The sequence below is a fragment of the Chiloscyllium plagiosum genome, chromosome 18, assembly GCF_004010195.1.
Source record: "Chiloscyllium plagiosum isolate BGI_BamShark_2017 chromosome 18, ASM401019v2, whole genome shotgun sequence".
NCBI lineage: Eukaryota > Metazoa > Chordata > Chondrichthyes > Orectolobiformes > Hemiscylliidae > Chiloscyllium > Chiloscyllium plagiosum.
The window spans coordinates 10,631,963-10,657,670 of record NC_057727.1 but is presented as its reverse complement, the minus strand read 5'-3'; the positions used below and the strand labels follow the sequence as shown (position 1 = coordinate 10,657,670).

General features: G+C 43.5%; 1 protein-coding gene across 2 annotated transcripts in view; it reads left to right on the top strand.

Moving 5' to 3' along the window:
* Nucleotides 1-25,708, top strand: part of LOC122558838 (ETS domain-containing protein Elk-1-like) — an 85,386-nt gene that overhangs the window by 30,154 nt on the left and 29,524 nt on the right. The window contains exon 1 of one of the 2 annotated variants that reach the window (XM_043707664.1): nt 17,625-17,758. The exons of the other annotated variant lie outside the window; for it this stretch is intronic. The gene's annotated coding sequence lies outside the window, so the exon portion shown is untranslated. Of the gene's footprint in view, nt 1-17,624; nt 17,759-25,708 lie in introns of those variants that run through there. 2 annotated transcript variants of the gene reach the window in all.

Sequence of the window (25,708 nt, the reverse complement as noted above, 5' to 3'; positions counted from 1 at the left end):
AAGCAGGGCAGTTGACAACCAAAGGATACAGATATTTGCCAAAGAACAAAAGATCTGGGTGTAGTTATTTTCACGAGGTGTCACAAAGCTGGTCCTTTTTCTAAAAGTTGTTCCTTCTTCTTAAGGATACCATGTCCTTGGTTTTTGTCAGAGGGGTCATAAAACCGTCCTGGCTCCAAATTGGCTGTTTTGGTACAGAGATGAAAGAGTTTACTGAGAGGCCTTTTTGTTTATACATAAACAGATGAGACTTTAGTCAAAAGCTTTTATGTTTTAGAAGTGACCTGTATAATGAAACGGGAGTGGTCAGTCCTAAAAGCTGAAGTCTTGTTTGAGTAAGTACAGCAGAAGCTGTGTGGAAACAGGCTGCTGAACTCTCTCTCATTCTGCCTTTCTAACTTGGACATCTTTGTCTCATTTTTGCTCTGTGTTTAAGGAGTTTGTTTACTGGGACTGTTGCACATTTTTTTTGGGACAACATAATTAAGTCTAGTTTGGATAGACTGAGTTCTGTGGGTATTCTATACTCTGTTCTTTGTGTTGGATTCTGTAATTTTGTGAATAAATGTTTGTCTGTTTTAAATCCTGGTAGTCAACCTAGCTAACCTACTCTGGATAATTTTCACTGTACACTTACCAAAGCAAATTGCAAAGTTATGCCTGGGTTACCTGCTTAAGAATGTTTTGAGTGGTCTGGCCTAATCCATAACAGAGGTCAGCCAGGTGGACATCAATATGAGATCCCTGACTGAGGCTGTTAACCTGATCCAAGCAGGGAGCCCTGGTTGATAGATAAAAACAGGGGTGTCAGAGGTTCTGTTCATTCTGACAGCTGCTTCTGAGGGAGCTGGATCAGTGTCAAGAATTTCCCATGTGTAAATAAAGGGTTACTTGGTGATGGGATACCAGCCTTTGGAGAGTTATTTAACTGGGATGAAGGGTTTTGTCTTATGAGGAAAAGTTGAGCAGGTTGGGCCTATACCCATGAGTAAATATTTTACTTTGTCAGAAAGGGACTTGAATTGCCGATGATATGACACTCTTCAAAGGGCACCGTAGATAAGCTGGAAGCTGGAAGAACACACCAAGCCAGACAGCATCAGAGAAGTTGATGTTTCAGGAATCACCCTTCTTCAGGGTAGGGGAAGATGGATATAAAGGGCGAGGGGCAGGAGGGTAAGTGGATAGAGGGGGTGGAGTGGTGAGATAGTGATCAGTGAATACAGGTGGTGGACATGACCATCAACTAACCAGGTCATACCGACCACCTGCATTCACCTATCATGACCTCACCACTTCGCCCCTCTCCCCACTCATAATCCCCACCCCCGCCTCACCACTTTATCTGCAGCTCCCCCTACCCCTACCACCATTCCTGAAGAAGGGTTATACCCAAAACGGTGACTTCTCCACCTTATAATGCTGCCTGGCTTGCTGTGGTTCTTCCAGCCTCCTGCTTGCCCACTTTGGATTCTAACATCTGCAGGGTTTTTTTGCCACTTCAGAGGACAACAGCACTAACAGATATCCATACACTGAAAATGAGACACACCTTTTGAGCACTATAGAAACGTTATGACATATCTCTGAAGCAGGTGGAACGTGAACGCAGGCCTCCCTGTCCAGAGGTTGGAACACTACCATTGTTGCGCAGGAAATCTCAAATTTATCTTTTTTGCTTGTTGAGGAAATTTGATGTGAATTTCTCCTGTCCAAAATTCAGGCAAATTAACCACCATGGTGTTTCAATTGGTCATTTACACATTTGGAACAGCTTGTGGAGTAGTCAGGCTTGATTACCAGTGCTGTCCTCCCATCAGGATTGTAACCAACAGCAGTTTCTAAGCCCATCACTTAGAAGAATGAGAGGTGATTCTGAGAGGGCTTGACAGGACAGATGCTGAAAATGTGTTTCCCCTTGCAGTAGAGGACAGAGTCTAAAGAGAAGCAGCTCTGCCATTCAAGGCAGAGTTGAGGAGGAATTTCTTTTCCCAAAGAGTCATGAATCTGTGGAATTCTCTTCCCTTGAGAGCAGTTCAGAAGAATATTCAATGACACAGCAATGGAGGCTCTGTCACTGAATATATTCAAGACTGAACTCCACAAACTTTTGATAGACATGGGTGTCAAGGATACTAGGGACCCCGAAGAACGGTCATCTGACTCGAAGCATTAACTTTGCATTCTCCTCACTGTAACTGACAGACCTGCTTTCTGTATTTGGATCAGCTCATCCTCAAGGTTATTCAGTGGTGGAGTAGGTTCAGTGAGCTGGAAGACCGCCTCCTGCCAGTCTTTCGTTTGACCTTAAAAGGATCAGCGGGGAAATGAGAAAACTATTTTTTAGCAAATCAAGTTGGTAGGATCTAAATGTTCTGCCTGAAAGGACGTCAAAACGGATTCAGTCTGAACTTTGAAAAGGTAATTGGATATCGACTAGAAAAGAATAATTGTACGGCCACGGAGAGTGGGATTATTCCGTCAGCTGTATTTAAAGGTCAGCACAGGCCTGAGAACAGTCTGCTGTGTTGGAAGATGCGAGGGTTTCCTTTTAGGCAAGTTTCTCCCATCTCTGCCTGTTTGTCCTGTTACCTCTGCAATCATGAATGGGGCACATGCACGGACTTATCTCGTGCTTAACGTATCAGAGAATGCAGAGGCAAGCCGGTCTAACATAATGTTCCTCCTCTAGCCTATCCAAGCCTCCGATTAAAAACCAAGCGCGAGTGGACTCAGGCCAGTATCAAGCCACACTCTGTGCTCTGACCTTCAGCTGCCTAACGTTTGTTTGATAAACATCAGTATGCAGTGGGCCTGTTGTGTAATTGCTAGGTACTACACACATAAGACAGATGCTTGCCGAGACTGTAGTACACCAAGCGTCAGTTAATATGGCTACTTGTAGAATTACTGGCTGGGAAAATACACTTTGTCCCTGGGTCAGAGTCCTTCGCTAGATCATTGCCTTGGCCAAATAGCCCTTCTGATTAGACATAGAGCAGACAGGCAGTATGCATGAAAACTGGCAACATTTTAAAATATGGCACAAGTTGAAACTTTATTGCTGGAACAGCACAGTAGGTCAGGCAGCATCCAGGGAACAGGAGATTCGACGTTTCGGGCACAGGCCCTTCCTGAAGAAGGGCCTGTGCCCGAAACGTCGAATCTCCTGTTCCCTGGATGCTGCCTGACCTGCTGTGCTGTTCCAGCAATAAAGTTTCAACTTTGATCTCCAGCATCTGCAGACCTCACTTTCTCCTCGAAAATATGGCACAACTCAACAAGCAATGGAAATAAGGGCAGACATACCAAAATACTTTTCAAAAACATTTAGAAGGTTTCTGTTTTTGAATTGCTCTGGAGGGAGATAAATTTGGCCTCCATTCAGAAACAAAGGCAGCTTTAATTGACTGTTTGCCATTCATATACTTGGCAGCTCATTTTGCTTTTCTGTGTACACAGTGTGCTAATCCACAGTAGATCAGTACTAGTGATCGTTTGACTTGGCCTGACATTTTTGTATTTCCTGTCTACATTTGTAATATTTTTGTGAGAGTTATTTTTTTATCTTCATCTCCCTCCCCCCCGCCGTTTTTCAGTTCCGTAAAGCTTGAAATTTTAGGTCGAACTCCTGCTCCAGAAAGCTGAGCACAAAATTCAAGGCTGACATTCCACTGTAGTACCGACGGGCTGCTGCACTGTCAGAGGCGCTGTCTTTTGGTGCAACTTTAAACTGAGAACTTCACGGGCAAAGGATCCCACGACACTATTCAAAGCAAAGTTAAGAGTTAACTCCAGTGTCCTGGCCAGCATTTATCCCTGAAACACTATTATACAAATAGATTATCAGATCATTATTACAGTTCTGTTTGTGGGAGCTTGCTGTGCACAAATTGGCTGTTAAATTTCCAACATTACCCTTCACCGTTACCCGTCAAAACTACTTTGTGCTTCAAAAACAGAAATTGCTGGCAAAGCTCAGCAGGTCTGGCAGCATTTGTCTAGAGAAATCAGAGTCCGGTGACCCTTCCTCAGAACTTCGTGCTTTGTAGGCTGTTATGTTGGGAAAAGCACCAAGAAAATGCCATTCATCCGGTCCACCCATTTAGGTTGCAATTGTGCACTGCTCCTACTGAACGTCAAGCGTGGAGTTTTTAAGGGCCAAAGGGAAAAAGTAGGCCAACTCAGGGAGAACGACTTAGAATTCTTATCCAGTTTCTGAGGATAATGATAAACAAATTTCATAGAAATTGTCTGTCGATAGAGCGGTTTGAATGCTGAAATGATTTCCATTCCTCTTATTTAAGACCAGTAGGAGACATTTTTTAAAAATTCCTCACAGAATGTGGGCATCACTAGCTGGCCAGTATTTGTTGCCCTAGCTTCCCTTGAACTGAGTGTCTCTCTAGGCCATTTCAGAGGGAAGTTGGGAGTCGACTACATTGCTGTGGGTCCAGAGCCACATGTGGGCAAGACCATGTGAGAGTGGCAGATTACCTTCCCTCAAGGGCATTTCTGTGCCAGATGTTCTTTTTTTCTGGCAGTCGGCAATTGCTTCACAGGCATCAGTAGATTCTTAATTACAGATTTTTTTTGTTTTAAACAGAATTCAAAATACAGCATCTGCCGTGGCAGGATTTAGAACTTAGAATTCCTACAGTGTGGAAACAGACCCTTTGGCCCACCAAGTCCACACCGACCCTCTGAAGAGTAACCCACCCAGACCCATTCCCCAACCCAAACATCCTACATTTACCTCTGACTAATGCACCTACATATCCCTGAACACTATGGGCAATTTAGCATGGCCAATTCACTAACGGGCCAATCTTTGGATTGTGGGATGAAACCCGAGCACCCAGACAAAACCCATGCAGACACGGGGAATGTGCAAACTCCACACAGACAATGGCCCAAAGTTGGAATCAAACTCGGGTCCCCGGCGCTGTGAGGCAGCAGTGCTAACCATTGCGCCACCGTGCCGTCCTCACTTCCTTTTGAACTTGGGTCCCAGAACATTAGCCGAGTTTCTGGATTAGTAGATAACACCACTAGGCCATTGTCTCCCCAGTGAGGATGACGGGGTCAGAGTCAGGCCTTGTTACAGATTCCCTCTGATTTGATGAATCCTTTTCTTTTGTGTCAGTGTGTTGTGCTCCAGGTAGATAAGCAGACCTACACGATAGCGAGGACTGCAGATGCCGGAGATCAGAGTCAAGATTAGAATGGTGCTGGAAAAGCACAGGAGGTCAGGCAGTATCCGAGGAGCAGGAAAATCATTCTTTTGTGTCAGTGGATAAGCAGACCTCCCAATGCCTGTGCACCACCGACCAAAGGTGTGGTGGATTTCTCCCTCACCTGCCCAGATTGGTGCAGTTCCAACAAAACTAAAGGCTTGGCACCATCCAGATCAACGCAACTGTCTGGATTGACACCCCACCCATCACCTTCAACATTCACTCTGTCATCACAGAGGCAACACTGTGTACCAGATGCACCATGGCAACTCATCAAGGCTCCTTTGACAGTACGGTCCAAACCTGCAACCTCATTTGGAAGGACAAGCGAAGCAGAGGCTTGGAAACACCATCCTCAGCAAGTTCCCACACAGGAACTGTGTACAGGTAGTTTTTCTATAATGTAATGGTTGTGTTCTTGTGGAACCCTGCATTACAGAAAAATCACACTTTAGAAACCTTGCTTAGTGTTGATGATGTAATCGCATTACAGCCAACACACTCTTTAAAAGTTTGCACTTCAGAAACTCCCTAATTTCAGCGAATTCACGTTAACAAAATGTACGTTATAGCAGAATGACCTGTAATGCCACCAGTCTTTCACTGGACCCAAATCCTGGAATATTTGTATCTGGAGCAGATAGACTTTAGGCCTTCAGGAAGCAGATCCCCAACACCTTCTCATGTACAATTGGAGATGGGCAGGAAATGTTGATCAAGCCAGTACCACTCACTGTGCTAAAAATGAATAAAAGAAAATCCGGTCTTGGGCCAGTGCTAACAGTACCCTTGTTTTGGTAGCCACCTGCTAGATTGAGTACAGGTTGGGTATTGAATGGGTCTTAAAATTGTCCCTTTCTCCTAATGGAGCAGCTAGAGGCCTCTATCATTGTTGGCGGCTTACATCAATATTTGAGTACAGGAGGATGATTATGTGGATTTACCCCATTTGGTTTGAACCCTGATTGGCAAATTTGTGTTCTTAATATTTTTAATTTTGTTGCAGTTAAATATACCTTTTAGTGCTTAAAAGCTCTGTTATCTGTGACACATATTTTGTTATAGAGTATGACATAAGACCACATTTAATCTCATGATCAAATGACTGAAAATACAACATTTGTTTTTCTGACATCCTTGTTTCTGGTAAAACTAGATTATTGTTAAAGTGCTGTAGCCCAATCACGGAAGAGAAAGCCTGTCTATGAGGGTGGTAATCAAATCGTGGAAAGGCAGTGGTTGCCTAAACCTTCCTGAAATTGTAAAATCGTTGTTAACCCTAACGAATCATTGAGGAAACATTCAGTTTGTTTTGTGAATGTTTTCATTTGTGATGTTCTCATCCTAATACTGATTTTCAGGTAGTTTTCAGAACAGCTACTTACAACTCTTAAACATGACAGTCATCACCTTAGTAAGCACAGTTCCAGTTATTCACCAGGCTATATGCTATGGGTAAGCTGATCAAAAGTTCAATGTTGAGTTTCACAGGCCAAATACATTGGGAATCAGACAAACCAGCCAGCTTCCTTTTTCACACAAAAGCTAAGAAAAGGACTGACTCCTTAAATTAACAGGAGAGATATTTGGTGTGTTTGATGACAAAATTTCACCTCTATCTCTGACACTCACCTGTACTCGCATGCTATCCAACAGGTTGGCCTTTCATCCATCTTCTTCAGACATGGTGGAATTATCTTTCTGCCATCTTTGTCTCATTTTGTTTGTCCAGCTTCCACTCTTCCTCTGCAGAATGTGCTGACAGTTGCCAGTATTCAATACCAGCATACACTGGTGTCATTTTACAAGACCTGTGTGTGCTGCTGTCAGTGCACCATCAGTTTAATTGCCCACTGGTGCTTGTGTACAGCTCCAGCACTGTTGCCAATGTACAATACCAGAACCACTTGTAGCAGTGTACACCATCAGCATAAGACTATAAGATAAGGGAGCAGAAATTAGACCATTCAGCTTATCGAGTCTGCTCCGCTGATAAGTTTCTCAACCCCATTCTCCCACTTTCTCCCCATTACCCTTGATCCCCTTGACAATTGAGAATCTATCAATCTCTGTCTTGAATGTACTCAATGACCAGGCCTCCACACCCTTCTGTGGCAGTGAATTCTATAGATTCCCCACGCTCTGTCTGAAGAAGTTTCTCATTATCTCTGTTCTAAAAGGTCCTCCCTTTACTCTAAGGCTGTGCCCTCAGAGCCGCGTCTCTCCTACCAGTGGAAACATCTTCCCAATATCCACTCTGTCCAGGCCATTCAGTATTCTGTAAGTTTCAATTAGATCCCATCTCATCCTTTTAAACTCCATCGAGTATAAACCCAGAATCCTCAAACATTCCTCATATGTTACATTCTTCATCCATTGGTGTCTGTCCTCAATGCAAAGATATGTTAATATCCATGTCCAATGTAAATGCCTACTTTAAGGTTACAGGGTACAGGGTCACCATGTACAATGTACAATGCCAGCTGCCATTTGAGCAGCATCTAATGCCAACATGCTCCAGTGCCAGTGTATAGTGGCAGCACCCCTAGGTACCTCACCCAGTTGGCAGCTCTTTATATGTTGGGACTGCCTGTGTGTGTGTCAGCAAATGATTCAACCATTACCACTTACCTTGACTTTATCTAACGTGCTGTGCCCACACACCTTTCCCATTACCAGTCACTGCAGAGTAATCAGGAGTGGAAGCCTGATTTCACACCACCCATCTCTGCCTCAGCCCTTCCACGGTCCCCACATTCGGAAGTGTCTCTGGTTGAGGTTTATTAGTATTGTGCACCTGGGGCATTAGTACTTCATCTCTGGGAGCTCCCTCCAATGTTCGCTAATACTATGCTTAGCCGTGAATAACCCAAGCTCTTTCTGCTGAAGATGAAGTGGCTGATTGAGGGACTGTCTGGTGCTTATACCTTGAGGCATGGTGACTTTGTCATGTAGATGCTTGCGGCAGCCATTTTTGTGCATAGAAAGATCCCAGCAAAGACAATAAGGTGATTGACTAATTTTGTTCAGTTTTTGTGTTGGTTAAGAGAGAACCTGTGTCTATGGTTACTTGCTTTCCTTTCAAGAGTGTCGTGGAACCTTTAAAATCCTTGATTAGTCAAGTGGGAGCTCAGCTTCTCAGCAGCAGTGTAGCAGTCTGACCATATCAAACTGAAGTGTGAATTCAGATACAAATTCATATCCTACTCATATGCACAAACTTGTGACTCAGAGGTCAGAGTATGTCAATTGAGCCAAGGTGATACTTAAAAAGAGAAGTTCCAAAATCTTCCATAGAGCCCATATCCCTGCACTGTATCATACAGTCATAGAGGTCCACAGCACAGAAAAAAGCTCTTTGGCCCATCAAGTCTGGGCCAGTTGAAAAACAAACACTGAATTATTCTAATCCCATTTGCGAGCACTTGGCCTATTATCTTGGCATCGCAAATGCGCACTTAAATGCTTCTTAAATATTATGAAAGTTTCTGTCGTTATTACCCCTGCAGTGAAAGCATTTTTCCTCACATCTTGCCTTTACCTAAATCCATTCCCTGTAGTGATATAAAAGTTTGAAGACATTTACAAATTGATTCAAAAACCACTTCTTCCCCACTGTTATCAGACTTTTGAACAGACCTCTCAAATGTTAATGTTGATCTCTCTCTCTTCATCTTCTTTGCAGCTGTAACACCATATTCTGCACTCAGTTCTGCCACTCTGATGCATCTTGCATGGTACGATCTGCCTGTATAGCATGCAAAATGACACTTCTTACTGTATCTCAGTACATGACCTTTCAGAGGTTTATAAAATCATGAGGTTCATGGATAGAGTAAACTGAAAAGGTTTTTTTCCCTGGGGTGGGGGAGTCCAGGGATAGGTTTAGGGTGAGAGGGGAAAGATTTAAAAGGGGCCACTTTTTCACACAGAGGGTGGTGTGTGTATGGGATGAGTTGCTAGAGGAGGTGGTGGAGACAAAAACAAACTGCAGATGATGGAATCCAGGGTAGACAGGCAGGGGGCTGGAAGAACACAGCAAGCCGGGCAGCATCAGGAGGTGGAGAAGTCGACGTTTTGGGTGTAACCCTTCTTCAGGACTGGGTGGGTGTAGGGGAGCTGCAGGTAAAGTGTGTGGCAGGGACTGGGTGGTGAAGTGAGGATAGGTGAACTTGGTTGGTCAATGGGAGGAATGAATCTGGTTGGTGGCAGGGAGGAGTGGAAGGGAGGGGGAGGTGCTGGGAAGGGAGTATGGGGGTGGGAAGGGAGGTTATTTGAAATTGGAGAACTTACTGTTGAGTCCTCCAGGCTGTTGGTTGCCCAGGTGGAAGATGAGGTGTTGTTCCTCCAATTTGCGGTTTGGTTCATTGTGGCAATGGAAGAGGCCAAGGATGGTCATGTTGGAAAGGGAGTGGGAAGGGGAATTAAACTGGGCAGCAACTGGGAAGTCTGGTCGGCCCCTGCGGGCCTGGTTGAGATGCTCGGCGAACCGTTCCCTAAGTTTACGTTTGGTCTTCCCGATGTAGAGAAGTGGTGGAGGCTGGTACAATTGCAACATTGAAAAGATATCTGGATGGTATATAAATAGAAAGAGTTTAGAGGGATATGGGCCAAGAGGGAAATGGGACTAGATTAGGTTAGGATATCTGGTCGGCATGGACGAATTGGACCGAAGGGCCTGTTTCAGTGCTGTACATCTCTATGACTCCATGTGACAACAGTCAATCAATCAATCATTCGTTGATCCCTCCATCAAGGGGAGAAGTTCCTACATATCTAAGCTCCTCAGTTTTATAATCTCTATCACACCTCCTTTCTGTCTCCTATGCTTTAAGGAAAACAACCTCAATCTGTCAAATCACTCTTTATAACTGAAAGTTTGCAGCCCAGGTGACATCCTGATAAATCTCCTCTGTACCATCTCCAGTGCAATCACATCCGTCCGACAATGTGGATTCCTGAACTGCACATCATACTCTAACAGTGACCTACCCTCTCCCTATTCGGAGTTTCCAGCATTTGCCCTGTCTGCTGACTATCATTTCCTCTCCTCTGAACCTTCAGTGGATTGCCAGTGGTTTCTGTTTGTTCTTCACTTTCAAGGCAGAGTGCTTTCACTTTGAAACCAGAACCTTGTGGCTTTGAGTCCCCACTGCAGAGATCGGAGCCCAGAATCCAGGATGATGTGATGCATTTTGGAAGGTCGAACTCGAATGCTGAATATAGGATTAAAGACCGGATTCTTGGCAGTGTGGAGGAACAGAGGGATTTGGGTGTGCAAGTACATAAATCCCTCAAAGTTGCCACCCAAGTGGATAGGGTAGTTAAGAAAGCATATGGTGTTTTGGCTTTCAATAACAGGGGGATCGAGTTTAAGAGCCACGAGGTTTTGCTGCAACTCTACAAGTCCCTGATGAGACCACACTTGGAATATTGTGTCTAGTTCCAGTCGCCCTACTTTAGGAAAGATAGAGGCTTTGGAGAGGGTGCAAAGAAGGTTTACCAGGATGCTGCCTGGACTGGAGGGCTGGTCTTATGAAGAAAGTTTGAAAAGGCTGGGACTTTTCTCTTTGGAAAGAAGGAGGAAGAGAGGTGACCTGATCGAGGTATACAAGATAATGAGAGGAATAGGTAGGGTCAATACCCAGAGACTTTTCCCCAGGGCAGGATTGACTGGTATGAGGGGTCATAGTTTTAAGATATTAGGAGGAAGGTATAGCGGAGACATCAGAGGTAGGTTCTTTGTGCAGAGAGTTGTGAATGCATGGAATGTGTTGCCAGCGGTGGTGGTGGAAGCAGAGTCATTGGGGACATTTAAGCAACTGCTGGACAGATTGATAAATTCTTGATGTCACAAGGAATTAAGGGCTACGGGGAGAATGCGGGTAAGCGGAGTTGAAATGCCCATCAATCATGATTGAATGGCGGAGTGGACTCGATGGGCCGAATGGCCTTACTTCCACTCCTATGGTCTTATGCACATGGATATCAGTGAGTTGAGGGCTGCGTAGGTTAGGTTATTATCTTTTACGTTAGGATTAAACTTCGGCACAACATCGTGGGCCTAAGGGAAATGCCCATCAGCCATGATTGAATGGCGGAGTGGACTCGATGGGCCGAATGGCCTTACTTCCACTCCTATGTCTTATGGTCTTATGCACATGGATATCAGTTGATTGAGGGCTGCGTAGGTTGGGTTATTATCTTTTACGCTAGGATTAAACTTCGGCACAACATCGTGGGCCTAAGGGCCTGTTCTGTGCTGTACTTTTCTATGTTCTATGTGGCCAGTGCAGTTCTGAGGGTTCGCTGCACTGCCAGAGGTGTTGACTTTTGGATGAGTCAGAAAGTAATAGAGACATATGCCCGGAAACAGACCCTTCAATCCAACTTCTCTGTGCCAACCAGATAGCCTAAATTAATCTAGTCCCATTTGCTAGCATTTGGCTCATAACCCTCTCAACCTTTCCTATTCATATACCCATCCAGATGTCTTTTCAATGTTGTAATTTTAAAATGGGGCCTTGTCATTGTACCCATGACACCATTCAAGGAGGGCAAGGGAGTTTGCCGTGGTGGTCTGGCTAATATGTATCCCCAAACCATTATTGTGAAAACTTATTATCTGGTCATTTGTGTCAATGCACTTTGTGGATTTTGCTGTGTGCTTGGTTGCTGTACTTCCTAACTTACAAATGAGAACACACTTGAAAAGTCCTCCATTATCCACAAGTTTGAGGGGTGGAGACAGGCAGGAGTTGGGGGGGGCGGGGGTGGTGCGGTCGGGGCTTGTGGTAATGAAAGTGAAGATAGAAATACAAATGCTTTACCATTTAATAAAGTAGACCTATGTGAGCCTTAATCTTCACCTCAGGACTCTATTGGCTCCTTATTGACAATGGCACATTTGCGGACATATGATGCTGTGGTCAGACAGTTGTAACCTGTGGTAATGGAAATACTAAATCCCTCCTTTACCACCTTGACAATCACCTGATGAAGGAGCGTCGCTCCGAAAGCTAGTGTGCTTCCAATTAAACCTGTTGGACTATAACCTGGTGTTGTGTGATTTTTAACTTTGTACACCCCAGTCCAACACCGGCATCTCCAAATCATTACCACCATTAACACTGTTGCTGTCTTTTGTTCTGGGACCCACTAGCCCCTCTGTTAACACCATAAGAAAACAACAATTTCCATCTCCTTTCAGTTCTGAAGAAGTCATATCACACTCAAAACATTAGCTCTGTTTCTCTCTTCATGAACGCTGTCAGATTTGTTCTCAGGTAAGTATAACACTGGTTCCTGTACAAGGCGGACAGAGTGCAGAAGAATTAGTTAAAGTATTAACCAAATCTCACTTCTCTTTTGGACACATGTCCAGTATATGTGTGAGTGATTCACAACTCGGAAATGTGAGCTGGCCGGCATGAAGGTTAAGAGTTGAGTGGAGCTGTAGGAGGTGGGGACTTTCACTGGGGATTTCCAGATTTTAGTTTATGGCCACTTCAAAACCATAACAAGTGAATGTGAAAATCCAAAGTCATAAATTTTGATTCGGAATGAGCTGTTAAGAAAACATAGCTAAAACCTCATCCCCAGTATGTGGGGTTTCAGGTGCAACACTGACTGAATACCAGATGGTGGAACTTGAACTCAGTAAAAAATCTGGAATTAGAATCTAGTGTTGGCCATTAAACCATCGTTGATTATTGGAAAAATCGATCTGGTTCCCTAATGTCCTTTAGGAAACTGCTGATTTTACTCCATCTGGCCTACATGTGACTCCAGACCCATAGCAATGTGGTTGACTCTTAAATGCCCATATGGGCAATTAGGGATGGGCCACTGGTACCCTTCTTCTGTGAATAAATCCTGAGTCCTTAAGGACATGGAGCTATACTTGCAACTCTTCTCATCTGCACAGCAAATATGGCACAGAAACAGGCCATTCAGCCCAACCAGCCCATGTAGTTAATGCTCCATTGGACCCTCCTCCCATCTTTCTTCATCTAAATCTAACAAAATCTAAAATCTCAATCTAAGAAAACTTCTGTTCCCTTCTCCCTCATGAGTTTGTTTCGTGTAACTTAAATGGACTAGATACTATCAATTTTGAAGTAACATAGAAACATAGAAATTAGGTGTAGGAGTAGGCCATTAAGCCCTTTTGAGCCTGCACCACCATTCAATATGATCTTGCAATCTTAGTACCGCATTCCCGCTTCTCTCCATACCCCTTAATCCCTTTAGCCACAAAGTAAACGTCCAGCTCCCTCTTGAACATATCTAATGAACTGGCCCCAACAGCTTCCTGTGTGAGAGAATTTCACAGGTTCACAACTCTCTGAAGAAATCCTTTCTCATCTCAGCCCTGAATAGCTTACCCCTTATTCTAATATAGGTCGAAGAGCCAAAGATATCACCAAAAATGAAGGTTGCCACAGACAATGCATTTAAAAGTGAACTATCAGCATACGTCTGGGTGGTTGTCATGGACCAGACCAGACTCTCTCAAAATATTTTAAGAAGGTAGCCCAAATCCCAACTTTTCTTATTTTAAAGGGCAGATGTAAAATAGATATTCTACGAGATTGAAGCTGGTCAAGCAACTCAGCTTTAAACAAAACAGAATTTATTTAAACGCTTCCATTGAAACTTTAACAAAAGAAAAACAGAATTTAGAATAACTTAAACTATTTGAAAACCCAACCGACTCTATTGCAACTTAATGAAGCTGTTCCAATCCCTGCAACATCCCGTAAACACACCCTTTGTCAAAAGGTAAATTCAAATAAAGGTTCTTACAGGCAGGAGAGATTTCAGAGAGAAAGTTCAGGCAAGAAACATCTGTTGAAGCCTGGAACCTCTTTTCACTGTAGCTGCTTCTCTAGGACCCCAGCAGTTTTTTGACTGTCTACTAAAACTAAACCAAGCTAGAAAAAAAACTGAACTGGGAGAACTGGCCACTCCCCTACCATTGTTTTCAAGTAACCATTTCCAGTCAAATTGACACCTCTGCTTTTACAACCCCATCTTGAAAAAAACCCAAGTGCACCATAGCCTTGTTAAAGGGTCGTCACACCATCTTGAAATACCATCAGCTTCTGCTGCAAATTGGTGCCTGTGTGTTAAACTCACAACTTTTTGTAGCACAGCGAGTATCGCTCGCTTGATCCATTATTAGATCCGTTATATCAATCAGTAAAATATGTGTTATATTGTATGTTGTGGCTGGAAGTGGCTGACCAGGAAAGTCTCCCGGTCCTATTGTATTGGAGGTCACACTGGTGCGTGTGGGATGGGCTTGAGCATCAACCTGTTTGGTCCCTTCATGAGCGCACCTCCGTTGGTCATCAAGTTGTGAGTTGTCCGTACCACAATTATGTGCAAAAACATGACTTTTGGGGACATCTTATATGTGGTGTCAAACTATATGCTGTGAATTACAGAACTTGCTTCAGCCACTTCCTGGCTTTAGGAAAGCAATTTCTTCAGAATTCCCTTTTACATATTTTATGTTGATGGCCTCAATTTATGCTCTTTTCAATAAGAGGAAATATTTGTCTCTAACAACCCTATCAATAGTTTTCATACTTTTCAAGACCTCTAGTAGGCTGCCCTTCCGATCAAGAGAGAAGAGCCTGTCACTTCTTTCCTGACACTAATGGAGATGTGGGGCAAATGCTAAGGAACTGGACAGGGCTCAGATCCATCCCATTGGATACACATCACTTTAGTGCTGAGTGTGACCAACTGTTGGGGCTTGTCAACTAACTTATGGAAAATATGAACTATAACATGGGAAACCTCTTGCGATATTTTATAATGTTAACTATGTTATATACATGCATGTTATTGTTGGGGCAAGATTTCTGGGATTGTTTGCAGGTCTGAATAATACATGGCATTTTTATAGAGGAATGTAGCAGGTGGATAATAATCCAGTCCCTTTATCAATTGGAATCTCGGATGTGGGCCAAGTTAGTTGGAATGTCAGCTTTTGTTTACAGTGCAGGGTCTGTTTCAGTGCTTCTGCAGTGTTGATGTAGTCAAACTGGAAATGCTGCAATTGCTGGGAATTTGAATACTTTTCTTTGTGAACTAAGCAGCAGACAATGAATGGTGGCTGACTGCCAGTAGTTACAAACTGACCACTGTTAGCTTGCTGTGGAGTTAATGCATGACAATGGGCAGCACGGTGGCTCAGTTGTTAGCACTGCTGCCTCACTGCGCCAAGGTCCCAGGTTCGATTCCAGCCTTGGATGACTGTCTGTGTGGGTTTCCTCCGGAAGCTCTGGTTTCCTCCCACAATCCAAAGATGTGCAGGTCAGGTGAATTGGCCATGCTAAATTGCCGATAGTGTTGATGCATTAGTCAAAGGGAAATGGGTTTGGGTGGGTTAGTCTTTAGAGGGTTGGTGTGGACTTGTTGGGGCAAAGGGCCTGTTTCCACACTGTAGGGAATCTAATCTAATCAATACAATGAGTGGGAGATGTGTCCTGTTCTCAGGGTAGGCCCTTAATTGCCCCATTGTGTGCCAATGCTTCAGCCTAATCTCTTTTTTTCTTAGTTGTCGTCAGTGAAGTTTTTGCTACTGGCTTCCAGTTTCAGGGACAGGGCAAGGTGACATTCGTACTGGAATCGAACCCACGTAGTTGGTGTTAATCAGAATCGTAGGCCACCATCTTGCCAGCCAAGCTAGCCAGCTCCTCCTTCATGTATCTAACAAATGAAAATGTTCAAGGGGTATTTTGGACTCAAAATTTAATTTTATCATCTCGATGCCCCCTTGACATTTCTCCAGGGGTTGTCCGTCACAATGTTCTGGGAATTAATGTTCAAATCCTGGTGACTTCAGAGCAAATGGTGACCCTGTGGTTGAATATGTTCCTCGGGGACCTGGACAAAGAAGCTGTGAACCTGATTGATTTAACAAATGGAAGTGACTCCTAAACCATAGGAAATAGCCATCATTCCTGTCATTCTCCTAATGGTTCTAATTTTTCACTGGTGTACTGGGACGGCACAGTGGCTCAGTGGTTGGCACAGCGCTCGATTCCACCCTTAGGAGACTGTCTGTGTGGAGTTTTAGCGTGGGTTTCCTCCGGGCCCTCTGGTTTGCTCCCACAGTCCAAAGATACGCAGTTTAGGTGGATTGGCCATGGGAAATGCAGGGTTACAGGGATAGGGTAGGGTGGGGTGAGTCTGGGTGGGATGCTCTTTAGAGGGTCGGTGTGGACCTGATGGGCCGAATGGCCTGCTTTCACACTGTAGGGATTCTGTGGTAACATGCAAGAGAGACAAATTCCATTCACATGCCAGGGGATGTTGCAGTGGGGATGTAGTGATGATTTCATTGTGGTCCAGAGAACCAGACTAATATGGTCTGGACTCAGTTCAAATCCCACAATGGCATCTGGTGGAATTTAAATTCATCTAATAAAATCTGGAATTGAAAGCTAATCACAGGAATGGTGACCATGAAAATTATCGTATCACCATAGGCGCCCTACAGTGTGGAAAGTGGCCATTCGGGCCATCGAGCCTGCATTGATCCTCTGAAGATCATTCTACCCAGACCCAGCCCACCACCCTATCCACAGAACCCTACGTCTATAATGGCTAACACGCCTGTAGTTACTATGGGCAATTTAGCATGACCAATACACCTAACCTGCACATCTTTGGACCATGGGAGGAAACTGGAGCACCCGGTGGAAACCCACGCAGTCACGAGGAGGATGTGCACACTCTGTACAGACAATCGCCCAAGGCTTGAACTGAACCCAGGTTCCCAGCAGTGTGAGGCAGCAGTGCTAACCACTGTGCCACCCGCAAACATTGATTGTTACAAAAGCCCATCTGATTCACTGGTTTCCTTTAGGAAATCTAACTCTGACTTGCATTTGATCCAAGTTCCCTCTGATTTCTCCAGCTGCTGAGCCAAATGGTGGGACAGATGGGCCAAAGGGCCTCTTCCATATTGTATAATTCTATGATTCTAATGCTGAGCTGTAGCAGTGGCTACAGAAACCAGCAATGAAAGTGTTGACCCACTGGAACGTCTGGGTGGGTTGCATGTGACTCTGGACATAATGTGGTCGACTTTTCATTGCCCTGTGAAATGGCCTCACGAGCCATATGAACTGTAGCAGTTCAACAAGATGTGTAACAAATGTTGGCCTTGTCAGCAATATTGACATCCCATAAAGAAAGCATACAAGGGAATACCCACAAGCAACTTGCCCAAATGTCCACTCTGAGCCCATGGGCTTCTGACTTAGCCTGTTACGTTAGAGGTTTACTTACCTTAGGAATACAAGTCTCTGTTTATTGCTGAACAGGAAGACATGTTCGCCTAAGCTATTTGTTTTCATTCATTAGGTCAATAAGATACAAATGTCAAATGATTGCAAAAGTACAGAAGAATAAGAAGCTGATTGATGAGCAAGCCAACTCTGGTTGAGGCATTGCCTTGGAGAAAGCAGTGGTGATCTATAGATTCCCCAAGCTTTCAGGTAAATCAAAAAGATCCAGAATTCGTTTACAAAAAGTAGATCCCTGGGAATGAATTTATGTTATAATGAACTATGCTATAAACAAGCATAAATGAACTATGTTATAAATTTTACGAAAATTTGTTTTTCGTGTATCTATTAGCCCAATCAGGATTGTTTAACAAATATTGTTCATCACATCTAACAATAGATCTCTTTTTGTTGGAAACAATTCATAATGGCAGAATTGAGTAGTTAAGCATGTGTTGATCAAAATTTGGAAACCCATGAATGTATATAAATTGGAATATGTTGACTAGGATTGATCGAGCAGATTTTGTGTATAAATACAAGTTAGGACTGTGATGGAATACTTCCCACTCGCCTGGATAAGTACTGCTCCAAAAATGCTCAAGAAGCTTGACCCACCCGTGATAGAGTATCCTGCTTGATTGACACCACATCCACAAACATTTACTCCCTCTACCATTGATTCCTAATAGCAGCATTGTATACCATCACAAGATGCACAGCAGGAATATACCAAGGCTTCTTTGACTCACCTTACAAACCCATGACCATTTCCACCTAGAAGGATATGGGCAGCAGATATGGGATTATGGGAGCCTGCAAGTTGCCCTCCAAGCCACTCACCGTTCTGACTTGGAGACATAATCGCTGTTCCTTCACTGTCACTGAGTAAAATCCTGGAACTATCTCCCCAGGTGCATTGTTGGTCTACCAACAGTTGTTCTAGAAGGCAGCTCTCCACCACTCCCTAGGGATGGGCCAGAAATGCTGACCCAGACAGTGATGCCCACATCCCATTAAAGAATCCCATGGAAAAATAAATTGGAATACGTTGGCTTGGGTCAATGATGTTAATGAAAGTGGATGTGCACATCATTATTTTTGACAATAACAACAGTGACTTTGAAGAAGGTGTATGTGATAAGTGCAACGCTGAAAGTGGCATAGTGCTATAATGATTCAGAGCAATATCGAGAAGTCCCACATCATGTTCAGAAATAGACAACCTACCCATTTAAGCAGAATCCTTCATGTGGTCAAGCAGAACGGGATTAAAATAAAGCACGACATCATTTTCCTGGCCTTTTGAAGCAAAAGATGCCTGTGGCTGACTTGATTTAAATTGGACCTCAATCCTCTTGGATTGCTCAGTGCCATCATCGCACCAGTTTGGGTTGCTATGCAGATTAGGGGCCAGTAACAAGACTGGTTTTAATAAGCCCCATTCTTAGTTTGAGGGGAATTGGGAGATCAGCAGACACTTGTAAATCGTGGTTTCACACTAATAAGGGGATTGACTGAAAATCATGGCATTACTGTTTCTGACACTGAAGTGGAAGGGATCATTTACAAAAGGGTTTGTGTGGCACAATAGTTGCAATCCTATACTTGGACTAGGAGGTCTGGCTTCATATCTCGTCCATTCCAGTGGTGAATCATAACATGTCTGAATGTGTTGACTAAAAAAACACCGAGGAAGATGCGTCACTTGAGTAAGATGCTCGAGGGCTAATAATTAAGGGTGGCTCAGCGGTTAGCACTGCTGCCTTACAGTACCAGGGATTTGGGTTTGATCCCTGCTTCGGGCGACTGTCTGTGTGGAGTTTGCACATACTCCCTGTGTCTGCATGGGTTTACTCCGGGTACTCTGGTCCCCTCCCATGGTCCAATGATGTGTAGGTTAGGTGAATTGACCATGCCAAATTGCACTTGGTTTTTAAGAGTGTACACGCTAGGTGGATTAGCCATGGACGATGCAGGGATAGGGTAGGGGGGGTGGGTCTGGATGGGGTGCCCTTTGGTGTGGACTCGATGGGCTGAATAGCCTGCTTCCATACCACAGGGATTCTACTTAGAAGTTATTATTTTTGTTTGTCATGGAGCATGGGCTTTGATGGCTAAGTCAGTATTTGTTGTCAATCCCAAATATACAAAATAGGAGCAGAAGTGGGCCAGTTAGTCTCTTGAGTTTGCTTGTCCGTTCAGTAGGGTCTAGTTGTATTTTGAATTTCACATTCCCATCTTCTTCCGATGACCTTTGATCTCCTTGGGAAACAAGAATCGATCTACCTCCACCTTAAAGGTGACACCTGCCTTCTGAGATAGAGTCCCAAAATTGTTCAACCCTCTGACAAAAATAATTCCTCCTCACGTCACATCTCAAAGGGTGGTCCGTAATTGTAATTGTCTTCTGAAGAGAGACAAAGTGGCTGAGGTCTACACTCTCTGGAGCTTAGAAGAATGAGAGAATTCTAATTGAGCTATATAAGATGCTAGACGGGATTTACAAAGTAGGCAGAGAGAAGATTTTTCTCCTTGTGAGGCAAACTAGAATGTGAGGTCATTGCTTTAGGATTTGGGGTAGCAGATTTAAAATAGAGCTGAGAAATTATTTCTCTCAAAAAGTCCTGAACCTGAGGAATTCACTGCCTCAGAGTGTGATAGGTGCCGGGACGTTGAATAAATTTAAGGGAGCTACAGTCAGAATTTTAATTAGTAATGGGTTGAAGGGTTATGGGGAGTGGGCAAGAAAGTGGAGTTGAGATTAAATAGTGGAGCAGACTTGAGGTAGGTATGAATTGCCTAGTCCTTCTCTTGGTTCTTATGAAACCGTGCCTTCTAGTTCTGGGCTCACCCACATGAGGAAACCTTTTCACATCCACCTTTCAAGATCTGTTTGGACCTTATACACTTCAATCAAGACACTCCTCTCTCTCTCTCTCTGTCTCTCTCTCTCTCTCTTCTAAACTCCAGCTGAGATATGTCCAGCCTGTCTAACCTTTCATCATAAGTCAACTCACTCTTTTCAGCTCTCCATCTGTTAACCTCCTCTGAACCACCTACAATGCATTTATATCCTTCTTTAAATAAGGAGACCAAAGCAGCACATAATATTCGAGACGTGGTCTTCACGAATGCCTGTGTAACTTCAACATACGATCTCTATTTACATATTGAGTTTCTCTTAATAAGGTATAGCATCCCAGTGGCCTTGATGACATGCTGTTCCTGCATACTAACATTCTGTGACTCGTGCATTAGAACATCTAGATCCCTCTGCACCTCAACATTTTTCAGCCATTCTGTGTTTAAGTATTGCTCTATTTTTTCATTCTTCCTACCAAAGTGAACAACTTCACATTTTCCCACATTATACTCCATCCTCCCCCTCACTCAGCTGATCTGTGTCAGTCTGCAAACTCTTTATCTTCTTCAAAACATGTTTTCTGACCTATCTTTGTCATCTCCAAATTTAGATTCCATGTCTTCACTCCCATCATCCAAGTCATTGCTGCAAGTTGCAAAACATTGAGGTCCCAGCACTGACTCCTACAGGTCTCTACTCATCACATCCTGTCAATCGGACAAATATCCATTAATGCATACTCTCTGTTTTCTGTCAGTCAGCCAATTTTCTGTCTGTGCTAGCAGGCTACTTCCTACGCATGAGCTTTCATTTTCTTTAATAACCTTTGTAGCGCCTTATCAAATGCCTTCTGGAAATCCTGTTTATCCACATTGCATGTTACTCCTTCAGAGAAGTCTAATAAATTTAATTAAATATGATTTCCTCTTTATGAAACCCTGTTGTCTTTTCCTGATTACTGGAGGTTTTATAAATGCTCTGCTTCATGTCCTTAATGATTGATTCGAACACCCACCCCTACTCCCCCAATTAAACAAGACATCAAGCTAACTAGCTTAAAGTTTCCTCTTTTCTTCGATTCTTGTTTAGGGGGATTATATTTGCTACTTTTCAGTCTGATAGAACTTTTCCCGAATTGGGCAGTTTTGGAAAATTAATACAGCTACAGTAATGATTCATGAATGATCTCATTCGAAAGTCTAGAGTGAAATCCATCTATACCCAGAAACTTGCCACACTACAGCTCTACCAGCTTGCTTAGTACCACTTCCCAAATTCATTGTAATTTGACAATGTTCCTGCTTCCCTTCCATCATCTAATTTATTGCTCCTGCAATTTCTTTTGTGTCCTCTATAGGGAAGATAGAAACAAAATAATTGTTCATTCCATCTACCATTTCCTTATTGTCTACTGCTAACCCCCCATTCTCATTATCTAGAGGGTCAGCACTCACTCACTCATTTCCTTTTTAAATACCTATAGGAACTCTTGCTGTTCCTTTTTTTTGTTTTACATTTCTAGCTAGATTCTTTTAATTTCTCCCTCCTAATTAAGTTTTAGATATCCTTTGCTTTTATTTGTGTTTTGATTTATCAGCAAGTCAAAAACATGGAAACAGACCCTTCAGTCTAATTCATCCATGCTGACCAAGTTCCCCACACTAAACTAGTCCCATTTGCCTGTGTTTGGCCCATGTCCCTCTAAACCTTTCTTATTCATCTACCTGTCCAAATGTCTTTTGAATCTTGAGACTGCATCTACCACTTTCTTTGACAGTTCATTCCACATACGATCTACTGTCTGGGTGAAAGTTGCCCCTCAGGTCCCTTTTAAATCTTTCCCCTCTCATTTTAAACCTATGTCCACTAGTTTTGAACTCCCTTGCGCTAGAGAAAAAACATTTGCTATTCACTTTATCTATGCCTGTGGGAAAATATCTGCACCCCCCCCCACCTACCCATAGTCGACCCACACAGAACATTAGAAAGCAAACTTGGCCAAACTATACCAGAAACACCCAGAATGCCTCAGCAGTGACCAAACAGGCTGACAAGTGAATGCAGACAGCACTTGTAGACAAGGGAATACACTTCCCAAAACACATTAACAATACACTGTCAACACAGCTGTCCCAAAGCTCCAAGGGCAGACTCATAACACAGCAATACTAAAGCCACACAAGGAATAGGTCAGATGGAGAGGCACCACCAAGGACCTTGCTCCCAGGACAGGAACATTAGAACCACCTTACTGTTTCAAAAGAGACATTTTCACCTACCTGCAAAGAGAGCTGGAATCTCCTGATCCCATCAAGGACTCATTGATGCTGTCAGGGTGTTACATTGTTTCGGTAATCAGAACATTCTCACGATAACTGTTTTTCAATTAATCATCATTGGAACTGGATTACTTAATTTCCAAATACATTGTATCTTTCCCCATTTTAATTAACCTCATTGTACAAGATTTCTATAAAACCTGGCTTCATCCTCAGCTGGAAGAAGAGAATTGATTAGATTAGATTACATTACATTACAGTGTAGAAACAGGCCCTTCGGCCCAACAAGTCCACACCGACCCGCCGAAGCGAAACCCACCCATACCCCTACATTTACCCCTTACCTAACACTACGGGCAATTTAGCATGGCCAATTCACCTGACCCTGCACATCTTTTGGACTGTGGGAGGAAACCGGAGCACCCGGAGGAAACCCACGCAGACACGGGGAGAACGTGCAAACTCCACACAGTCAGTCGCCTGAGGCGGGAATTGAACCCGGGTCTCAGGCGCTGTGAGGCAGCAGTGCTAACCACTGTGCCACCGTGCCGCCCACTAATTCTCGGCTACCTGGACAGACTATCTGTGCTGTTTCAGCTTAGTCAATTTCTCTTCCGTGGGTACTAATAAACTGCTTGTCAATTTCACTTTGAACTGTGCTTTGTGATCTAATTTCTCTGACAATGCCCCTCATGATTTTATAAACCTCTGTAAGATCACCCCTCAACCTCCCATGCCCTAGTGAAAAATGTCCCAGTCTATTCAGCCTCTCCTTATAACTCAAATCATCCAGTCCTGGTAAAATCTTTCTAAATCTTTTCTGACCTGCTCATCTAGCACTGTTCGTTGGTCTCTCCTAAGGTTTCATGCTTTCCCTGACGACTTTAGTGAACCATGGATGGTGTGTTTTCACTTTACAATTTTTCTTTGCAGTCAGAATATACTTATTATGAATGTTCTGAAATATATGTTAAATGTTTGCCACAGAATCTTTCCTAATATATCCCTAGCCCACTGTTAGCTTTCATGTCACATAGGTGCCTTAATTTTAATTTAAAACACAAGTCTTAGGCCCAATTTTCTCCCTTTGAATCTAGATATAGATTTCAATCACATTGTGGCCACTGGTACCCAAATGTGCCTATACTCTGAGATCATTTATTAATGCTGCCATGTTACAAATGTAGTGGTTCCAGAATGTGCTGCTCTAAGAAAATATGGCAAAGATATTTTATGAATTCCTCATCCAGGCTGCTATTGCTAGTCTGCGTTTTCTGAATTTTCAGTCAATTAAAGTCACAAATGACTAGTGTCCTCAGTTCATCACAAGCAGCCAACATTTCTTCATGTTTACTTTTTCCTACATTGTGGGTACTGTTACGGGGCCTATAAACCACTCCCACTAATTAATTTTCTCCCCTAGTATTCCTCATCACCACTCAAACTGATCCTACATCCTGATTTCCTGAATCAAGGTAATCTCTAACTATTGTACAAATGCCATCCTTGATTAGCAGTGCTACCCCTCCACCTTTACCTAGCTTCATTCGTTTTGAATGTAATTTATTCCTCTATATTCAGAATGCAGTCTTTATCACCCTGCACCAATGTCTCTGTAATCGCTGTCAGATTATATTTATTTACTTTAATGTGTGTCAACAATTTGTTTACTTTGTTTTATAAATGCTGTGCCCCTTCAGATACAGACCCTTTTGTTTTCTTCTGTTACCTTTTTAGCATCAAGTATTGATTGTTGGTGCCTTCTTATGTTTTGCCTGTCTGTACCTTTCTGCCATATTTTGACCCTCAGTTCCCATATTATTTTCCTCTCTTTCGTTCTCTCTACTCTTCGATAAGTTACTTGTCCACACGTAAACCCTTGTCCCCATATTCAATTTAAAATAATCACTACATCCCTGGATATTTGCTTCACAATAAAAGAGGTCCCAGCCTGGTTCATGTGCAACTCTCCCATCCATTCAGTCCCCACTTTCTCTAGTACTGGTACAAGTGCCCCATCAACTGGAGCCTATTTCTCACACTAATCCTTGAGCAATGTATTCACCTCTCCAATTTTATGTATCCCATGCTAATTTGCATGTCTCAGGTCATAATGCAGAGCTTAAAACGCTTTGAGGTTCTACTTTTTAATTTAGTGCTGAACTGTTTATGGAGAATCTCTTTCCTGGGTCTACGTGTGTCACTGATACTCATGACGATTGGATCCTGCCCCTCCCATTGCAAGTTGCTCTCCAGCCCTGAGCAGATGTCCCCAGCTCTGATATTGGGCGGGCAACACCACCGTCAGGAATCACATTCTTTGTGCCAAAGATGGTGTCAAATTCCTTCACCAGACAGTCCCCTCCTACTGAACTGCTTGTTGCTTCGCCCACTTGCATGGCTTCCTGGATGACAGATAAAGGTTGTTTATTTGTTCAGCTTGGTTAGAGATCATTTGATAAAACCTTTAGGAATATGTCCACTGGAGTTGACAACCTTAGGCTGTGCTAGATGCAAGATTTCTGCACTGGGAAACCTAATAAAGGGTTTATTGTATGTCTAGTCTCAGGTTGATCATCAATGTCTAGCTAGCACTGTCAGCTTGACATGTTGATACTAGAACAGTGAACATTACAGCGCAGTACAGGTCCTTCGGCCCTCGATGTGCCGACCTGTGAAACCAATCTGAAGCCCACCTAACCTCCATTATAATCCACATGTTTATCCAATGACCATTTGAATGCCCTTAAAGTTGGCAAGTCTACTACTGCTGCAGACAGGGCATTCCATGCCTTTACTACTCTCTGAGTAAAGAACCTATCTCTGACATCTGTCCTATATCTGTACAACCCAGATGGCCTCCTTCTTCAAAGACCGCAATTTCCCCCCAGACGTGGTCGACGATGCCCTCCACCGCATCTCCTCCACTTCCCGCTCCTTCGCCCTTGAGCCCCACCCCTCCAACCGCCACCAGGACAGAACCCCACTGGTCCTCACCTACCACCCCACCAATCT